This window comes from Cupressus sempervirens, chromosome 10 (genome assembly GCF_028749045.1).
Source record: "Cupressus sempervirens isolate cs-2001-9-10 chromosome 10, ASM2874904v1, whole genome shotgun sequence".
NCBI lineage: Eukaryota > Viridiplantae > Streptophyta > Pinopsida > Cupressales > Cupressaceae > Cupressus > Cupressus sempervirens.
The window spans coordinates 941,748,074-941,770,848 of record NC_143127.1 but is presented as its reverse complement, the minus strand read 5'-3'; positions in this window follow the sequence as shown (position 1 = coordinate 941,770,848).

Sequence of the window (22,775 nt, the reverse complement as noted above, 5' to 3'; positions counted from 1 at the left end):
CTTTTAATTTCTCACTAAAGTAAGTAACAAGTCTACCTTCTTGGCTCATAATAGATCCTAGTGTAGTACCAAAAACATCACAATATACTTGAAACACCTTGTTAAAATTAGGAAGTGCTAAAATAGGTTACTTAGTAGCTTTTTTTTTCAATAGATTAAAACTCTTATCTAGTCATGCAGTCCACTTAAATTCTTTTCTATCCCTTCTCATTGCTTTAGTCAAGGGTCCACAAATATTATTAAAACCTCTTATGAACTTTCTATAAAAAATAGCCATTCCATGAAAAGATCTTACCTTTTTTGTACTCCTTGGAGTAGGCCATTCAAGGATAGCCTTCACTTTCTCTAGGTCCCTTTTTAGACCTTCTGCTAAGACTATAAATCCTAGGTACACTAACTCCTTTACAAAAATGCACTTCTTCAGGTTTATCAGAAAATTCTCTTCTCTTAACTTATCAAACACTTTCCATATATGCATCAAATGCTCCTCCAATGTCTTACTAAAGATCAAAATATCATCTAGGTAAACTATGAAAAACATGCCTAGAAACTCCTTTAGTACCTCATTCATGAAAGTACCCAGTGCATTGGTTAGCCCAAAAGGCATGACTAATGACTTGTATAGTCCTTCTTTAGTCTTGAAAGCAATCCTCCGGTCATCACCTTTTGTGATTAAAATTTAATGGTACCTAATCTTCATATCTATCTTTGTGAATACTCAGCTCCACTCAAATAGTCCATAATATCATCCATCCTTGGCAATATAAATTTGTACTTGATTGTGATCTTGTTAATAGTGCAATAATATGTACACATCCTCCATTCTCCATTCTTCTTTGGTACTAATATGACTTGTACAATACATGGACTTGGACTCTCTCAAGTCAACCCCTTCTGCAACAACTCATGAACTTGCCTATTCAACTCTTCACTTTCCAATGGTGTCATTCTGTGTGCTACCTTGATTGAAAAAATGGGTTCTGGAACCAAATCCATCTTGTACTAATCTTCCTCATTGCGAGCAATCCATTAGGTACCTTATTTGATACAATATCAAAAAACTCTCCCAACATATCTACAATTTCTATAGGCACCTCCTCTACTTCTTCTTTACTATCTTTTGGAATTATAGAAAAACATATATGCTCACACTTCATACCTTTGAGAAACTCTTTTCCATCAACAAAACATATTCTAGAAACACTACAAACCTTTTCTTCTTTCTCCTCCAATGACTTTAACTTATGTTTCACTCCATCATTGGTTAGAGTGTAGGTATTTTCTCACCCACCATGTACAACATGTCTATCAAATTGCCATGGCCCACCTAGAAACATATGAAATATGTCCATAGGTATGATATCACATAGTACCTCATCCTAGTAGCTTCCAATCTTGAAATTTGCTAAGCACTGCTCATTGACCATGACCTTGTGGTCATCTTGCACCCTAGCAATATGGTATGGATGCAGGTGTTTCTATCTCTTTAAATTTAACTTGGTGACCATCATTTCTACTATTATATTGTTAGTACTTCCACTATCAATGATCACATCACAACACTTATCTTCACATTTATACCTTGTGCAAAAAAATGCTCCTTCTTTGATAATGTTCATTCTCAGCACTCAACAGGACTCTTCTATTAACTAAGACTTCTCCTCTTTTAAAATCTTTAGAATGTGAGGATTTGGTATCTTCATCAATATGTTCAACTCTGGTTTGGCCTTCTATTCTTTGATCTATCCTTCCTTGGTGCTAGGAACATTCAGATGCTATATGTCCTTCTCTATAATGAAAACATTTCTCATGAAAACCTCCTCTTCTAGATCATTTTCCTCTGCCTCTTCCTCTTCGATCTCTATTATTTTGATGATGGAAATGATTAGAATGATTTCCCCTCTAGTTTTGACTACTACTTCCAACCTCTTCCTTGTTCTTTTGATCATCATTATGACATCCATAAGATTATCTAATAGATCTTATGCCATGACCTCTTCCACTATTCTTATTGTCAAACTTATTACTTAGTTTCTCCTCAATTCTTAAGAAAAATTGGTATGCCTCCTCAAAAATATTCATTTGAACAAGACTCAACTCATCCTAAATACATGGCCTTAATCCATGAAGATAATTGGCCACTTTCTACTTGTTAGCTTTTGCATGGCTAGTTCTAATGAGAACTCGAAAGAACTCTTAACTATACTCTTGGATAAATTATCTTCCTTACTTCAACCCTTGCATTTTCTTCAATATATCAAGCCCATAATCCATGAGAATGAATTGTCACTTTAGTTTTGCTATTATCTAATCCCATATAGTGATTTTTTCCTTTCCCTTTCTATTTCACTCCAACTAAATGTCCTAGCACCAGATCTTTGCATGTCCATTCAATTTCACTTTAGCAAATTTGACCCTATTAGGATCATCAATATCTTCATACTCAAAGTACTCCTCTAGTTAATTGATCCAATCCATTAGCTTCTCTAGGTTAAAATTTTCTCAAAATGTGGGACCTTCAAACTTACATCTTTTTTCAATCTTGGAGATGGACATAAAAATCCTCTCTTCCTCTGGGTTTAGAACTACCTCTGCTTCAACATTTTCTTCTACTTCATCCTCATCCTTGCTTTCATATCTTATGAGAAGATTTATTCCTCTATGAATTTGTTCTTCCAATGCTTGAATTTTTCTTTGGAGGGCTTGGAAACCCTTAGGTATAACCCCTACAACTCTTTTTCCATGCTCTCTTCATGGAGGCATTTTTTGCACTTTTCCTAAAACCCTAGTACAAACTACCTTGCAATTGGCAAACTATCTACATATTCAGCCCAAACCATGGTCCTAGTGTGAACTACCTCATAGCCAGTGATCTATTCATGTACTCAGGAACTCTAGCTCTGATACCACTTGATAAAGGGTGCTCCTCTTAAAACCATAAACTCATAATTGAAAAAAAGAAAAAATACCAAATGCGAGAACAAAATATGGAGTTCTTATTTACACCACAAATGCAAAATTACAAAATTCACAAGTACAATATGCTAACCCACCTAGGTGCCTTCATCAAAGTAATTTGCAAGACTAAACTATGAACTACCACCTAGAGTTGTCTTAGACAATGTTCGAGCCTGTCGTAAATAGGAAATTTTATGCCACCCAAGGAGGTTCTAAAAATTGAAACTTAATACCTAGGGCCAAAAGACCCTAACAAAACATATAGAGTTGCTTAGATACATCTTTTACAATTATTTTAGATATTTTGGGTAGCCCAACTTTGGAAGGCCATAACTCTCAAACTATTGGTTTGATTGACTATTATAACCACATTTCAAGAGTGCTAGTTCCTAATCTATAGGCTCAAAATGATCTTAGTGCCCTTCTATCAAGTTTTTTAAGCTCACCTAGACACTCTAAGGCCTCCAATAGTGAGCGTAAAGATTTTTCTACAAATTTTTCCACCAAAAATCTGCAATAACTTCTCTGATACTTAAACTTGAGCAATGATATATTTAAGGTAGGCTTACAAATTTAAAATGAACCTTCCTATATAAATTGAGAACATTTTGAGCTCGTATGAAAAACTTACTAAAAATAGCAAGTTCCCATAAATAGCAAGCACCCTATCTACTAGTCCTCATTAAAATAGAAAAGATTGAAAATAAAATTATTTTGGATGATGCAAGATTACTCTTACACCTAGGATGTTCCTACATCACTTCTGCCACTGAAGACCTTTGTAAAATTTGACTGCTAAAATAAAAAATCTAGCTTCTCCTAGTTTTGGTAGTATATTATACTGCATATTTCTGATAAAAATTATGTCTCTAGTGATTTCTATAAGTTCTAGGCCCATGCCATGAATAGGGCTTTAAAGTTGGAAATCTTAAAATACTATAGGTTGATCTTGTGAAACTTTCAATTTCATTTAAATCTTCAACTTTTGAATTTCTGATTAGAGTGACATGATTTTAAATGATATTTTACCTTACCATTTTTCTCCTACTCTAGCTAGGTGTGACTTGTTGACTTTCTATTTACCATCTCATCTATGAGGGCCCCACACCACCTTATGAAACATTTAAAAGATTTGAACTCATGATGTCACAAAAATGTCATCGGATCTTAAGGCTTTACATTTCATCCCTCATCCATATTATTTATATTAACATCTTACCTCTATCTTCTTATCCTTACAATCACCTAAAGTCTCGATCTCATGGAAAATTCATACCATCTTAAGTCTAAATGTTTTCTTTATGATCCCACAACATGCTCATGAGATCTCAAGCCTTAATTTTTCATCCTACAATCTCATGATCCATTGTAGGGTTGTAACTCTTCATTTTTTCTCACCCAATCTCTCGATGATTGCATAGCATTGTATGTCTCTTGGTTTTCCTTCACAATCTCCCAGCATCATAAGATCATAGCTCTTTTTCATTTACATGGTTGATCTCATGAAAACCTTTGGAAGATGGTATGTAGCACCTTTTGGTTAGCTAGGTGTTCAAAATATCTTTGGGCTCCACCAGATAGAAAGGGACCTACATTCATTGCCTAGCTTGTCTTTAAGCTTGAAACATTTAAGACACTTAATGAGGTAGTGTGCACTCATAGAAATAGTTGGAATGTCTCATACGAGATGCATGTGGGAATAATAACCCTCCCCCATTTTATATAGCATAGAGGGAACATTTGGAGGTGATTAAAAAGAAATTTGAGGCACCACTACTATTATCCTCTTGAGCATCCATGCATTGACTATCCTTGTTCCAATTCACTATAGGAAAATAAAAAACTCAAGAGCCCTATTTCAATGATTTCTCATTTCCTACCTTTGTTGTGGACTACTATCTTCCTCTAACATTGGTGTTCTTCTCTTGGCTCATATTGCTCTAAATGGGATCCCACTCCACTAGCTTGACCAATAACCAAATCATGAAAACCAAAAATCCACCCCCCATCCAAAATGGAAACCATCATTTGCATTGTCCTCCTCTTTCTCATTGTCCCCATTAGTCAACAAGTAATATGCATACAAGGTTTGTATACAGCAAGATTCAATCATGGTATAAATAAATCATTAAAAATAAGCTTATTGTTTGGCTTTAGAATATTGATATAGCATGTATTTCTTGCTTTCACACAGTAACTCTAACATGCTTGAAATGGACAACTAGACTAAGTGACATTTCCATAGAGCATTTGAGCTTATTTAGGTCTCTCAAACTTCTTGGTGCCTCCACTAAACTAGTGTGCAACATGGTGTGAGTAGTAAAAGGGATGGGTGAGATGTGATTCTTATTTGTGCCTTATACAATGCTTTTACCCACACCTTTGCTCCTCTTGGTTAACATTCAAAGCATGTATACTACTATGCATGTGAGAGTCATGAGTCTACCATCTATAAGTGGAGCTTTGAGTAGAAGAAAAAGAAACCAATAGATCACTTGACATAAAATATCCATGTGAGAAACTTGTTGTAGATGCATATTTTCTCTTTGCATTTTTATGGGAGTGGGAATAATTTCCCCTCCCAAATATAAACCAATAAAATATGAAAATGGAGTATTCCCTAAATTTCCTATAAAGGGATCTGACAAAATAATAATATAGAAAAGAAATATCCTAACTAAAAAGGAGAATGAAAGGACTAAGAAAACTCATGTGTCTTGAATGCAAAAATCTCACATTATAAATAAATTTTTTTTTAAAAACATATATATATATATATATATATATATATATATATATATATATATATATAATGCTATAAGACATTCCTTCCTAACCATGCAAAAAGGGATGCCTAAGGAAAATTGACCAAACAATAAAAAGGGCGACTTTCAAATTTAGAAGTTAACAACACTCACTATGCCATGTTACCACCTTATTGGTCATGTAACCCTTGTATGTTGACCACTCCCCAACACCATGTACATGATGCAAGGCACAAGACAAGCGCTAAGGCCTAAACATCCCACCATCTTGAACCTCCATACATTCTCCCAATTATGTCCAACCCACCTCCCAAGGACAATTCGATGGGACATAATTGATGCAGAGCCACACCTTGGAAAGCTCAGGAGGAATACTCACTCAACCGAGTTACTTCAAGGGGCATGACATCAATCAGCCCGGATCGAACTCGAACCAAACTCAAGATTAGATTAATCAGAATATATAAATCTCCATAGTTTATCTTCACCTGCACACCAAGATCTTTAACCCGAAATGTCCTCAAAGAAAATATATTTGCACTTTTACAAGAGAGACAAGATCAAATTGCTGCCAAACTCCATAGTCGATTATCTATATCCTTTCTAAGGCAAAAACTGAAACTTTCTCTATTACCCAAATTCGAATGCCTCTCTTACATAGCCAACCGGCTTATTTAAAATTGACTCTCCTTTTCTAATAAAAGGATGAGAAACATTTTTTCATCTTCTATCCAAGAAAAGGATAAGAATCCAAAATTGCCTACTACCTATTATTGGAATCTGACAATCATGCAGTAGGCCACATTTTAAATATCCACGTTTTTTTTTCGTCTTCTATCCAAGAAAAGGATAAGAATCCAAAACTGCCTACTACCTATTATTGGAACCTAACAATCATTATCTATGAATTAAAACTATTCTAATTTTAAAAACCTATACCTGGTCCTAGGTGGCTATATCTGGAGAGCTTATCAAACTGCTACTCTAGGTATGCCACCACATGTAGGACGTTATTACAAACTTTAAAAACTAAAAGCATTTAAAACATAAAATTAAATTTCCTATTACATTTTCAACAATGTTGCCTCCTATAGCATTTCTCTTCTCTGCCACTGCAGCATACTCCCCTGTAGAATGAATCTCAAGTCCTCTTGAGATGATGTGTTGTAGAAATGAATCTCATTCTTCTTTTGAACTTTCCAATTTCTTTGAACTAGGATGAGCATATCTACAAGAAAAACAAAGATAATATCCAACTTCACATTGTAGCTTTGATTCTTTAATGCTGTAAATGTCACAGAAAATTCTCTAGCATGATTCACTATACATGAAATCTACATCCTTGCATAAACATTATTAGAAGAAAACATATCATCAGCATTAAGATTAATTGAGTTCTCTTTTTGAATATGATCTTCCTTATGCACCATGTAATGTGCATCATATCTATCTTCATCAATAGTAACCATAAACTTATCTGCTTCTTGACTATCAACCAGTTTCACGTCTTGAATCTTAAGAATCGTATTTATCTCTTCTTCCTTTATTAAACATTTATCATCATCTTGATCTTCTATAGTAATCTCACTTTCAAATATCTCTTTCTTATTACAACTTTTCTCAAGAACAATAAAAGTATTGCACTCTTTCCTTTCTTCTTCAAGCTGAGTTTCCGTACTACCACCATGCCTTTTCCATTCTCCCACAATGGCTGCAAATTTTTCCCATAAATTAGATTCTTCTTTAGAACTTGCTGTTACACATTCCTTAGCTTCATCTTCATGCCATTCCTCTTGACATTTTTCTTCATTATGCATATTTAAGGCTTCATCAGTTGCCTCCAAAATCTTTTCCGTAGGAGTACCTTCCAACATTGTACTCTTCTCTATTTTCAAAGGACATGTTACTATTCCAACCACAGATTGTTTGCATTCAAATCCAATAGGGCTTGTTTTTTTACTGCTCTCGTCAAAAGATACTTGCTGTACTTCTTGTTGCTGCACTTTGTGTTCTTGCTGCACTTCTTTCAACTTAGTGTCATTCTCCTCAAGTCTCCTTCTCAAATTGTTTATCTCCTCTCCTATCTTGCTTAACTCTTCTCTTTTTTTTCTCCTTTCTTCTTTCTCTCTTTTCTTCTTTTCCTCTATCTCCTTCTGTTTAGAATCCTTTCTCTGTTGATACCTTCTAAAAAGATACAATAAAGCTACTTCTTCTTGTCCCATCATTCCTCAGCTAGGTTATTTTCTTCTTATCTAGTCTCCTAGACTTCTTCTCAGACTATTTCTCTCAATCTTTCACAATCACACAAACATATACACAACTACTTTTTCCCAAACCTTTTGCTGGGCTTTGATATTTTTGGCTCTGATACCAAAAAATGATGCAGAGCCACACCTTGGAAAGCTCAGGAGGAATACTCACTCAACTGAGTTACTTCAAGGGGCACGACATCAATCAGCCGGGATCAAACTTGAACCAAACTCAAGATTGGATTAATCAGAATATATAAATCTCCATAGTTTATCTTCACCCACACACCAAGATCTTTAACCCGAAATGTCCTCAAAGAAAATATATTTGCACTTTTACAAGAGAGACCAAGATCAAATTGCTGCCAAACTCCATAGTCGATTATCTATATCCTTTCTAAGGCAAAAACTGAAACTTTCTCTATTACCCAAATTCGAATGCCTCTCTTACATAGCCAACCGGCTTATTTAAAATTGACTCTCCTTTTCTAATAAAAGGATGAGAAACATTTTTTCATCTTCTATCCAAGAAAAGGATAAGAATCCAAAATTGCCTACTACCTATTATTGGAATCTGACAATCATGCAGTAGGCCACATTTTAAATATCCACGTTTTTTTTTCGTCTTCTATCCAAGAAAAGGATAAGAATCCAAAACTGCCTACTACCTATTATTGGAATCTAACAATCATTATCTATGAATTAAAACTATTCTAATTTTAAAAACCTATACCTGGTCCTAGGTGGCTATATCTGGAGAGCTTATCAAACTGCTACTCTAGGTATGCCACCACATGTAGGACGTTATTACAAACTTTAAAAACTAAAAGCATTTAAAACATAAAATTAAATTTCCTATTACATTTTCAACAATGTTGCCTCCTATAGCGTTTCTCTTCTCTGCCACTGCAGCAATAATGTGGTAGGGTAGTAGGATAGGAAAGTGCACTTGGAGAGTCAAAGGGTCATGGGTATATGTGTAAGACACTAGTGGACCATGGGAGATGGAGGTTTTTAGTTAGATTAAGTACTATGTCCAAAAAAATTTTAATATGTAAGTAGGTTTTGGGTATCTCAAGAATATTGGTGTATAGTAATGTTCATTGTATTAGTGTTCAATGATTAGTAGATAAGTTAGTGGTTACTTAGGTTAGTTGAAAAATAGATGGGATTAAATTAGAAAGTAGTAATTAGCTAGTAGTCAGGCTAATGTAAGTAGTTAGTTAATTAGTGATCAGAATCTAGGTTATTGTAGTATTTTGTGATGGATTAGAATTGTAGCTAATGGTATACAGTTTTAAGAATAAGTAAGTAATTTAATAAATAACAAGTAATGTTTGGCAAAAAGTTGATAGATTACTAGTGAATAATAAATAGATTGAAGAAAAGAATCATAGTTGGTTATTAATAGATTTTAAATTTGTAATTATTGTTAGTTTGTAAATTTTAGATTAGTTTATAGTAGTTTGTGTAATTATGCCATAATTATGGGTTAGTAATTACTTGTATCAACACAATTATAATGTGGTGTTGTTATATAGACATTATGAAATAAATATTAACTATTTAATCTTTCTATAATTAATGGAAAAACATAGAATGTGACAAACATTGTTATAGGAATGAAGTAAAAGGGCTTGTAAGAGTCTTTATGGCTTTGTAAGAGCAATGAAGGTTTGATGGTTGGGATATTTTAGAGAGAGTTGAGATTTTTGACTTTGCTTGGCTTAGGAAAGTCATAAGCTTTCTTAGGGAATGTGACAAGGTTAGGCGGGGGGGGGGGGGGAGGGGGGGATTAGGCTTTGGTTTAGGATTAGATTAAGCTTGTTAGAGATTTGCAAGTGGATGACCTTTAATGAGGGTGGGTGAGTTAGTGGCTAACCTTGGTTAGTCATGGTGCATAGTATGACTACCTACACACTTATAATAAGGATATCATATATCGTAACCCTACCCCAGGCACAAAATTCTAGTTCATACCTAGTCGAATACACTAACATGATGTTTATTAATCCCTAGTCAATTGGAGTAAAATCTTCCACCAACCTAGTTAAGATCTTTTTGGTTAAGGTTTAAAAGAATATTGCAATTGTTGTAAGCTTAGTTAGGTATTTTTAACTCCTAGTTGATAATATATAGTTCACTATGGAAATTCTTAAGCTTTATCTTTTAAAAAACTAAAGTAAAAAATAAAAAATTGTTAATTGTGTTTTTCCCTAAAAAATTGGGCATGACATGGTCGATAGGTCTATTCTAATTATAGGAAACATGACTCTAGTTCAAAGGTCTATTATGTGTGGGACTTTAATAGTAGAGTTGGGAAGGCTTATTATTTTGAGCTTTTTGCCTCTTCATAGTCACCAACTCATTACCCATTTTTTGCACTACTACACTATTGTCCTCCATCTTCTTCTTTTTATCCTAAATTAGTGTTTGCATCATGGCCTCAATCCTATCAAATTGGTTAGAGGATGTAGAGTCTACTAAGACCACAACAAGAGGCTAACTTGTAGAGGATTTATGAATGAGAGCTATAGTAGGTTGATGATTGGGCATGTTAGGGAAGAAACGCATTGGGGGATTTGGAGCTAAGTTTCCTCCTTGTATCAAGATATTTTCTACTCTTATGGAAACCTCATAAGAATTTGGTAGAGTATCCCCTCCCACAGATTGTAGAGTGGTAGCAATATCACTGTTGAAGGCTTTGAGGTAATAGAAGAATGCATTACCAGGAGAAGACTTTATTGTAGTAGATATCCTATCTCATGTCTTTGAAATTTATAATTAAAATTAGTCATACACTCATGGGGTGTCCTCTTGATAGTAGTTAGTTGTTCTAAAAGTGATAGGTGATCACTTTTGTCCTCAAAATTCTTTCATAGGGCTGCTCCTACGCATCCCAATCAACAACATAGTTATGAGGCAAGTCTATATACCATTGTAGTGCTTTCTCCTTCAAGGATGAAGCCAAAAAGAAAACAACATCATCCTTAGATATTTTGTCTATATTAAAAACATTTTCAACTTCTTGTATGTGTTCTAGGTAGGAGATGGAGGTCTCACTAGTAAACTCAAGTATACTGTTAAGAGATGATAATTGTATATCATTTCCTTAGGCTAATAGGAGAGGAATTCCGTCATTAAAGGTGGTGAAAGAATGAGCTCTAGCCATGTAAGCAAGTGATCTATTGATATAAGTAGATGGTATTCTAGGCTAAGATCTAACAACAGGAGGAGTGGAGATTGATCTTATAGGGGTATGTGTTACTATTGTACTCCTAACTGGTGATAGAGATACCCTAGCCTTTCTTCTTGTATTATAAAATGAAAGCTCCTGGTATTGGAACTTACCTCCAGAAGAAATCTTGGTTTTAGCTTTGGGCATGAATCAGAACAACCTAGTCTAGAAAATAAATGTTGAATGCAGTAGAGTCATGAAGTGCTTGGATATGAGCCTCTTGAAGGCTTGAAAATACCAAGAACAACACTATCTTCTTAGCACATATTGGAACTTTTCTTCTTTGACACTAGTGAACTTGAAATCTTCTAAGTATTGTCCCACCGAGTGTGCCAAAAATTGTTGTCTCAAAAGGTTTCACCCTTGTTCAATTTTTTTTACCTAAGGACAACATTGTGAAACATGGAAAAAACCTCCAAGCTGTGGGACTTAAACTATGAGGTTGAGTCTCAAAGAAGGTTGGCTTCCTTTTCTATTACGATGCACCTAAACTAGTCTTGAAGAGGAAAAGGGAGAAGGATTACATGAAAGAAACTACCTAATCTATTCTAAGGATGTGATACACCAAACATACATGTTCAATCCTACTATTGAGACTCAAAATCACCTTTCTGATTTAAGTACCATTCCAAGATTTTGAGCCCTTTAAAGAACTTTTAATGCATGTGTACATGGCTATCCTTTTGAGGCCTAAGAGGTGTTCAATGTTTCTAACACCTTGCATTAGAACATTCACTTGTCCCATGAAGATAAATTTCATTTTGAGTCATTTTTTGAAGTCTCATTTTGACCAATCTTCAAATCAACATTTTTGCCCGAGTGTCAAACAATGATAGGAGACCAAGTTTGCATTTGAATATCTTGTACTTTTTAACATTTCATAACTCACAGCTTTTGGAGTACTTAGCAAACATATTAGAGAACCTATTTTTCATATTTCAAGTCATTTTGACATCTCTTGTCTAGGTTTTGAATCCCTCAAAGTTGATTGTTTATTTTTGTTGTGGGTATAAATTGTTCAAAATGTTGGGAGGACTTGTTTGAGTAGTTATAACTTTGACCCAGTTGACTAAAATGAGAAAATTCATTTTTCATTGAATTCTAGAGGTCAGAGACTTGTTATATTTTAGATTTGAGCTTATGCTGAATCTATTTGATTAGTTTTCAAATATGATTCCATTTGCAATTTGTAAAGTTTTACAAGTATCATAAAGTGTATATTGGTCAGTATCCCTATTCAAGATTTCATAACTCTGAATCCATGAAAGGTAAAACCAAATGGGTTGCACCACTATATTCTACTCAAAAAATTCTTAAGTGTTCCAGTTTGCAAGTTTTGATGAATCTATTTGTAAACTTTACTAGGTCCATTCCTTTCATAAAAACTACTTTTCTGCCATTGTTCCAAGTTCTACAAACTTGAGTAGTCCACTTTGGCCACTCGCCAAATTTTTCCTTTTTTTTTTCATGAGCCGTAATCCTAGATTTATACTCTCTTGGTGAAAAAAAACTAATTCCATAATTTTCATTCCAACAAGTGTTAGTTTGTCATGTTTTTAATGCCAAAACCAAATGCATTTTATGGTTTTCTAATATGTTTTCTTGTAGGTAGCTCTGATAAGGAAAATTTGGTGGTCAATATCTTTTGATTGAGTGATTCTCATGACACAAGATTTGGCAGGGTAAAATAATGTCAAACAAATGATCAATGTGTTAGACCTTAGGGCTTGGTTGTCTATTTTAGTCACTTTTTAAGGCTAGTCAAAGGACCTCTTAAATAAAAAATCCTAGTTGGTAGGAAAGAGAAGAAAAGGTTTAAATGATATTTCAATGGTTGATTTTGAATTTTATTAGTATTAGGTGTTCATTGGATCAATTCAAGATGTTAGGTGTTTCAATTTGAATTTTTTTAGTCAGACCACTTTGGAGTTTGACTGATTCCATCAAAATGATAAGACACCACCGTCAATGGTTATACTTAATGAGGATATGATTTTGATCTCTGAAATGACACTCATTTTACATATAATTTTTTGAGATCAAAGGATTATGGGAGATTATACACATACTCAGAAGTAAAGGGGATTATCTTTATTGATAGAAAAATTCTCCAATATGTGATGGTGATTTGCAAATTGTTTGAATTGAGGATGTGAACATTTTTCCAAAGGAAATGTTTAGATTCAGGGATGCTTATTAGATGATCAATGTGAGAATTAAATGTCACAATTGATAGGGCTAAATACAAATGAAAGATGTTCAGAGAACTAACTACTAAAATCATTCATAATGGCCAAAAAAATCACCTTATACCAGTTTTGTTTCAAAAACTATGGATGAAGATATACCACTCATTTAGAGGTAAAACAAAGGACAAGTTAGATTGGCTAGCTAAGAAATTTTTATTTCTATTTGGAATGTGTCTCATCAAATCTAGTTCAAAGGAAAGAGAATGTGCCTGACCATCATTGGGTATGAGTGGAGTTGAAATTGTAGTGTATATATAATTATATCCACCACTAAAATTAATAATGGACAAGTCTCTACAAGACATGTAGGGAGCTTAAATTGAATAATTAGGGTGGTTAAATTGTGAGTTATTTTATGGGGTTGTTTTAAATAAGAAAAATGTATGATTTGTGAAGCCAACAAGGCTAGTAGCTATCAAGTTCACAAAAGGGTTGAGTGCCTGAGAATTGGGCAAGAGTGTTGCAGCACTTTTTCAATTTTAAGCCTCTCCACCCCCTATTTGATCAAGCCAATTGCTCAAATTTTAGCACCATTTACAATGGAGCAAAATGGAAGGTGTCACCAAGTATTGAGGGACGTGTGTCTCCATTTAAATGGAGCATCAAATATTTTCTTCACCATCTAAATTATTTTTTGGAGTGGGAGGGAAATATGCCCATAGCACAATGCAAGAACCATCATTGAATAGGTGAGTGATCACAACTTTGGTAAAATGTTTGGTGAGCTGCAAATGGAAAATGTGCAAGGCACAAGAAGATGCAAAGGTAAGAGCAAAGTCTTTAGTTTCAACATCTATAGAGAAGAAAAGAAACATTTTGAAATGGAGGCTAAATTGTTGAGAAAAGAAGATGTCTAGATCTACTACCATTGATTTGCCACTAGTTGGAGTACGTTATGTTGAAAGAACACAATCTCCACAATCCTTAATGGAGTAAAAATTAAGTGAAATGGGCAATGTCTTTGTCAAAAGGAGAATCTATGATTGCACATGGGGGAAAGACAATTTGAAGGAAGAGAAGCTTCATGGCTAAGAAGGTAGCATGAAGATTCCAATCATAGGAAAAGACCACACAAAGAGTGAAAAATGAGAAAGCAAAAAAGGAAATAGTCCCACATTCATGGTGAGAAGGTTTTCTCATTAGTTTAAATAAATGAACTAACTTTAGTATAGTGTCTTAAGAAACATGGCTTTTGTAATCCTAAGGGTTAATACATAGGGCTGTGGGGTCCATTGACTTGGTGACCATAACAAAATTTTGAACCATGTTTGCAAATCTAGATAATAACATGGACTCAGTAACCAACCAAAAATTTTCATGTGGAAAATTCATGAAAAATATGAGAGTAACACATGGTAGTGGTCTTTAGATCTTGGTGTGCTTCTTGAGGTAGTGATATGGTGAGGTTGAATAGGTGTCACAATGTTTCTATGTTGCTAGTGACATGGAAAACCTAAGATTTCATGGCAACATAAAAACAAGCTACCACGTGGTGGTGGTCAGTGATGTAGCAAATATGACAAGGTAAAAATCACAATGTGATGATGTGTACAAAGGTGCGACATGTCATGACATTGCTATGTCATGATGACATGGCGACCATGCTAATTAGGATAGTGATAGGGCAACCCAATCAGAGACTGCCACATAGTAGAGGACCCAAGTAGATGTGTTAGAATAAGGACTAATTTAATGGTTCCACATGGCACTTGGGTGGTAGAAGTACCAAAAAATTAGATTACAAGGAAAGAATCATGAGAATTAGATTAAAAACTTGGTTTGACCTAGATTAAAAATGTAGGGAAAATCAAAATTCAGAAAACAATATTTTTTTATTATTCTAAGTTTCTGAATGTGACATATCATTTTACATCTTTTTATCCATATTGTAAAGTTTGAACTTTAGAAGAGATTTAAATATTTGTCATAAAAATGCAATTTGAAGCCCATAACAGGAGACTATTTTTCATTTTGAGATTTTGGGAATTTTTGGTAAGAAAATATAGCACTATTATATACTGTTGGAACTAGGAAAGAATGATCTTTCCATTATTGGAGTTCATTTCTACATAGGAAGCCACTAGTTCAAGTTATTCAAGGGTCTATCTAAGGTATAAATTTTTTGGTCTCATTCAAGTATAGAAGCTCTGATTTGATGTATGATGAAATGATGAACTAGGTGAATGCTAGAGGTAGTAAAAATGTAGTTAGAAATGAATTTTGTCACCTCCAAGTCAATTTTAAGAAGGTATTATCAGCATTTTAGATATTTTCGCAAAATAAGGGTTTTCATCATTAAGGAAGAGATATTTCCAAGTTTGTTACAGACGATGATGAGAATCTTATTAGATTTTGGTTGTAGAAAGATGAGAGATGCATTGCAATAGCAAGGAAAAAAGATTTAGGTGTACACATGTTGCTTCTAGATTAGATCCATGATTACATTATTTTTGTATATATCTCTTTCTCATCCATTGTAAGGGTTCCAGTTCTAGAGAAAGTTTCGCATTGCAGTGATACCATGTTGGTTCCAGTTTGTTTGTGAGACCACATTGTTTGATCCAAAGTTGTGATTCCACCACATTCTTCAACATATTTCTCCTGTATGAATAGTAGTAGTTAAGCTAATATAAATATTTCTAATCCATTTAGTAGTTTTATGAGTTGTATACATGCATCTTGAATGTATAGTTTGAAATAAATGAATATAATGAGTAAGAATGTTGTTAGTTTCATTTTGATTCTTGTCTTCTATCTCTGTAATTTTCAATGGTATGTGGTTTAGGGACAAAGAGCTTAGACCCATTTTAATCTCCAAAAGGTTGTATGTCTAGTATGTTTTGTTGTTGGAATGAAGAGACAAGTAAATGCTTGATGTATTTGATAGGGTGGCTAGTTATTTGAGAAGGATATATCATGAGAATGAGGTCCCTATGAACACTGATGTGTGATTCAAAAAGTGATAAGATAGATCTAATATCTTGATGTATGGAATATGTCAATGGTATCATAGATGTATGTGTCAAATTTATGGAATTTACCAATAGATAAGGAACTAATTAGGTACAGGATCAACTTGTTCTTACTATTGTATATTTGGGGATTTGCTAAAACCAAAATTATAATCATCAATTTCCTTTTCCATTTAAGAGCTAAAATGATGCCCTCACTTAGCTTATCAATTTTTTAGGTCATGTTATTAGCTATTTCATGTCCACAATCTTTTCATAAGTATAGAAGATATAAGGGTTTAATTTTCTTGGTTTAGATTCAATCTATACTTTGAATACTAGTACCATATGAAGAATCTATATGTCGACCTACCTAGGTTTTGCAAAGCCTAAAGTAGAAGTAGGCTATAGCCTTATAGTTGGCTTGGTGTCTAAAAGGATATGTTGCAGATGGGAAGTAGTTGTCCCTAGATGTATTCTATTCTCAATGGGGTAATTTGAAACCATAACATTTCAAAACACCAACACCTACCTCTACCCATATATGCACACTCAAATTATTATGATATCAAATATATATAGATTAAGACTTGCTTAAAACCTAAAATCACATGTAGATTAGAAAACCAAAATGAATAATACAACGAAAGAATAAAATTCACTTATATATCATTCATAGGTTGAAAGAGATATAATAATGAAAATTGTAGATAGCCACAAAACATTGAAGAAAGGCAAATAGATCTTGCACAATATACCAATGGTTGAAAGAGATAAGGTAGAATATCATGAATAACTCAAAGGAAAAGAGAATTTACAATATGCATGAAAAAAATGCCAAAGAAAATAGAGAAGAATATATCTCTTTTAGGGTTACAAAATATGCTTTTATAGCTTAAGCATAACTAAATATTTCTAACTAAGAATCACTTCACAACCAATATATCAAACCATTATTTCAAATCTAGAATAATATAATCATGGTAAAAAATTGGATGCTATAAATTCAATTGTACACCAAACAAAGCTTTGAGAGGTTAGGAATGGTGGCCATTAACTTTTGACTGAGTAGATGGATCAATAGGCAATAATGAAGTGTTCTTTTGCATTTATTAGACCTCGGGAGTTATGAAAGTGGTTGTAGGAGATCAAAAAGATTGGATCTATCATCAAAGATTTGCTTCCTCTATCATCAAATTTCCAAATTAGTCATGTTATTGGTCAACTTGGAGTCAAACCATTAGACCTTTCCACATGGACCAATTATATTTTACCATTCTACCACTCTACAAAGTCTTGTTGCTTTGACTACCCATGATCAAAGCTTTTCCATTACCTTTCTTCATTAACAAATATTCATTATAAAACTATGATAAACTAAGTGTCACTACTTTGTAGGCTACCCTTGATACCTTTCATTAACTATCGTGATCTTGTAAAGACTAATATTTTGACCATATTCACACTATCACTACTGTGACCCAAGGTTTATGTTCTAACCTTGCAATCAAGAAAAATGAAGAAATCACTCAATCAAAACTCTAGCAATAGCTTCCTCTTAACATGTTGTGATAGCACATTGGCCACAGATCAAAAAGATCTAATGGTGTTAAATACATCCTTGAAACACTGAAGATTCTAACCTTATCACATTGTCATGACCCAAACCATAGTATGTCAAATTAACCTGACAACCAAGTGAACACATTGTAATCATGTCATTGGAGCCTAAACCTTGGTTGAGCCAACTAACTCTATGACAAGTTGAATATAATGCAATTTAACCTTCACTACTTGAACTCTAGTTAATACTTAACCAACCACAACTGGGCAAAACCAAAGTGTGATCACACAGTCACAACTTGAAATGTTTCAAAGGCATGCATGAACTAGGGCCATGAGACTTAGGATAAAAGACATAGCCAATGTTAAATTATTTCATGAAAACCTTTTAATATTTGAATTTTGGAAACCCTAAGTGATCATTTAGTGGCCTATCATTTAAATTTTTTTTTCTAGTGGGAGGATATATTTGGTTAATAGATGGTATGATGAATACTTCTTTGGTTGAGGATTCTTATTAGTATGCTTTGAGAGTAGAGGAGAAGCTAAAGAGAAAGAATCAAGGTAGTTCTTGAGGGAAAGAGAAGTAGGACTACTCAATAAAGGCTAAACCAAGTGAAGAAGATGAATCAAAACCTGTTGATCAGAAGAGAAGGATAGGTAGATGTGAGTTTAAGGGTACTTGTTTCAAATGTTATGAATAAGGACATACATCATATGAGTGTATATAGAAGGCTAGTGATGGAAGAAATACTATGTTGAATGAGGTTGAAGACAATGAACGTAAGCAAGGAGAGAGTTTTCTATCTTGGTGAGTACTAGTTGGTTAGAGGACACAATAATCTTGTCATAGGAGTAATTTTTTCAAGTCTCATTGTAAGTTTGGTGGTAAAATCTGCAATGTGACTATGGATGTTGGTAGTACTAATAACCATTTTACTGAGGTGATGATTCAAAAACATGGTTTAAAGAGAGTGAGACATCCTTATCCTTATAAGATTGGTTGGTTGCAAGGTGGCCATGCATTGGAAGTGAGGGAGTAGTGCCTTGTTGATTTCTAGATTGGGTAGTATAAGGATCAAATGTTGTGTAATATTGTGGACATGAATAGTTGTCATGTGTTGCTTGGTAGACCTTTGTAGTATGATTGCAAGGATATGCATGATTGTGTCAAGAATGTGTTTACAACTAAGAAAGGTGGCAAGAAAAATTCCGTAATTCCTTTGTAGAATGAAGCATTAGGTAGAAATAAACCTAAGTATTGGTAGTTAAGTTGAGTTGGCAGATTTTTAAAGGGTTAGCAAATAGTATGGATAGAAAACCTGTGCAACACTTAGGATGGAGGTGAAGAAGAAGAAGAAGAAAAGAAAGTGAAAGAATGTACAAGTTGAAGAGTGAAGGACATGTATGTGAAGAACTAGTTTTGGATTTGTGTGTTGAATCCCAGAATATGTTCATCTAGCTATTGAGAACATCTTTTCCTACTTGGGGACTCTAATTTAGGAGTATCCTAGGGTAGTTTGCTATCCTGCATGATTAAGGGATTTAGTGGAGTTGAGTAGACCTATTTGGGTCTTGGTTAATTAATTTTTATGTATTTAATAAGTATTGTAAGTCTTTAAAGGAATTTGGTATTTAATTTCTATTGGAGGCCGACTTGTGGCTCTTCAAGTAGTCAATGTAGGGAATATTTAGTTTATATATTACTATCTTTAGTTTGTATACTACTAGGATGACTTTTTGGCTTGGATTGGTATAATTAGGGTTTTTGGTGAAGTCTTTAGTCATTATTCATCCATCTTGGAGATGAGGAGGTGGTAGAGGAGTGAATTTTGAGAAGGGCTAGTAGCTAAGGCTTGGGAAATAAGGAGATTTCTTGGTGAGCTTGCAAGTACTAGTTGGATCTTCCTTAGAGGTTTCTACTAGAATGTGGATTTGGAATACCTAGGGTTAGGATTGGATCTTGAGGGATCTTGTTGAACCATTACTTTATTTGTATTTGGCTAGAATCAAGAAGGCCTCATAGCCTGAGACATTGCATGTAATTAGTTATATCTAGATGAATAAATTATTGTGACTTGGTTTCAAATCTTGCATTGTTGTTTATCTTTTGGTGTGTGATTATTTGTTGGGGGCTAGGAAATTTCCTTTGGGCATTCTATAGCCTTGTATTGCATCACCATCACAAGTTCAGGGTCCATCTTCCCATTAAACAAAGGAACTCCTCCTAGGGCCTTTCCACCCAAAGTCTTGATGATCTTTAGGAAGGGTTCTTCATACAATGGAGGGTCTAACTCAAGTATGATGTCTTCCTCATCGACCCTTTCCTTACCTTTATTAATATTTTCTCCTTCTTCATCTATCTTCTTGGTTACCTTAGTAACCTCCTCTAATTTGGTCTTCATCTCCTCTAATGGTTCCTCTAGGAGTCTATTCCTTTCCATTTTCTCCTTCATCTCCTTGAAAAGTTCTACATTGGTCATCATTTCTACCTACCCTATCGACTCTTTAATGTATAAAGACATGCCACTAGTCCCAAATCGTTGGTGGCTTCAATACCAATTTGATGTAAGTTGGATTTCTTGATAGGCCTTTCCTTCACTAAAAGCTTACCTAGTCATTCTCCTAGCCTATTAATTTTCCCCTATTTCACCCCAACCTCAAGAGGATATCTATCTTATCCCCTACACCTCCCTATCTAGTTACACTAATGGGTTTCCTACTTTCTTTCACTTTTGAGTCACTCCAACTTGCTCACCAAGTTCACTTTTTCACCAATCTTAGCCTTTCTACCTTCTACAAGGATTGAGTGATTCATTCTAGGGAGTATAGGCCTCATCCATGCTCTGGTTTTGAAATCAAAGCATCTTATTACCAATTTCTTCAAACTATCCCAAATTGGCCTGATTAGGCCTATTTGAATCAAGCATCCTCACTAGGTTTCTGGGCCACAACTCCAAATTTAACTTAACATGGTGTCAAACTAATTTTCATTCTGGATAGCCTTTTGGAAATACTACAAGATTTGGTGGGTCTTAAGTATCAACCTATTTATACACCTCCTTCCTATATAGGTGCCTAAAAACCAGGGTTGTAAACCATTCTTGTCAAAATCAATTAGGCTTTCATAGAATACCCTAAAAAATCTTGTCATGTGAATTTATTCTCTCATATGTGATTTTTTTGCACATCCCTTTTCCTTCTCCAACACTTGGAATTAACTACCCAATGCATTCAATCCACTAAAATCAACATGCTAGCACTATGATCACCTAGCCATAAACCAAAGGCTCACCTAGGGCATCACATCAAAAATAGAATATATGATTTTATAGGCCTCTCAATTGATATGTATACTATGCAAGGGATCCTCTTCCATATCCCAAAGAACCATGATTATTCCATGGTGAGCATTTATGGTGGAGCCATTATTCCAAAATTTGTCAAAACTAAACCATTGAATAGGCTAGAAATAAAATATTTAAAACCTAGGAAAAAATGAACTCTAAGAAACTTGAACTCCATATAAAAAATTAACATAATGGTACAAGTTACAATAATCCAAAGAAAAATTGACACTTTCAATCCATCAATACATTCTTGCAATCAAAAGGACACATAATTGTAACTCTGCAACTAAATTTTGTGGCTTTATTATCATAACTTTAATTCTCACTAACTCCAATCCTTATTATGATTCTACTTATATGTTTCCCAAGAGGTTTAAAATATTTAGAGTAACCATAAACTTCATATCCATGATATGTCAAGATCTTGCTCAAAATGTTGTCATGCAACTTTTCAAAGATGTTGACAACTTTTGAAATTTTTAGCATCTTTGATATTCATCACTTGGAACCTTCCAAGTAGGTCCAATATGAACCTTTTATTATATCTAAAAATTATTTAGCCTCCAGAGCATCAATTTACATATTTTGACAACTCAAAACCTAGTTGAGAACTTTTGGATTAAATTAACAACTTTGGAAATATTGAGCCAAATGATAAACCATGACCTTCACTCTTACACAAGATGATGTTAAAACATCATGGAGGAGTTAGTAACCTCAAATACTTACTTCCTTGACAATCCTAGTGTATATTATCCACTACCCTATCTTTCCACCTAAAACACTAAATGCAAATAACATAAACCAAGTAAAACCAAACTAGCTAGAGTGGATTAATGAATCTAGTCAAATCCACTTAGGAAAAAATCCAACTATGACCTTCTTAAGTCCAACCACACTTAACTAAATTGGATAAGGTCAATACAAGCAAAAAACCCAAAATTTAGAGCTAGGGTTAGGAGCTAGCCTAGACGCTCACTCACTAAATTGTGCATTCATAATGTGGGGACTTCATACAAGTAATATATTCCAATAAATGATAACCTAAATGCATCTTCATATTCTCCTCTTTTCCAAATTTCCAAAAAAAAATCCATGCTAACATTTTCTCATGGCTTCTCAAGTATAGGTAATGGTTGGCAAAAACATGTATTCTGATTTACTCATATTTTCATCTAATAAACTCTACAAATTTATAAAAAAATTCTAAACATCTTGCTATAGTTGTGGCTAGTAATAATTTTCAAGAACCAAAGAAACAATTTTATCTCTACTAAACTATCCACCCAATCCTCCACTATGCTTCTCCATAATGAGATTCTCCCCAATTGAAATTCTTCAAATGCATGACTAACTTTCTTTAAATATCATACCATTCTAGATTATGAGGACAAAACATATTTTCCTATCAAGTTCAATAGGTTATGTATAATCTTTCTAAGCTTTACCAAA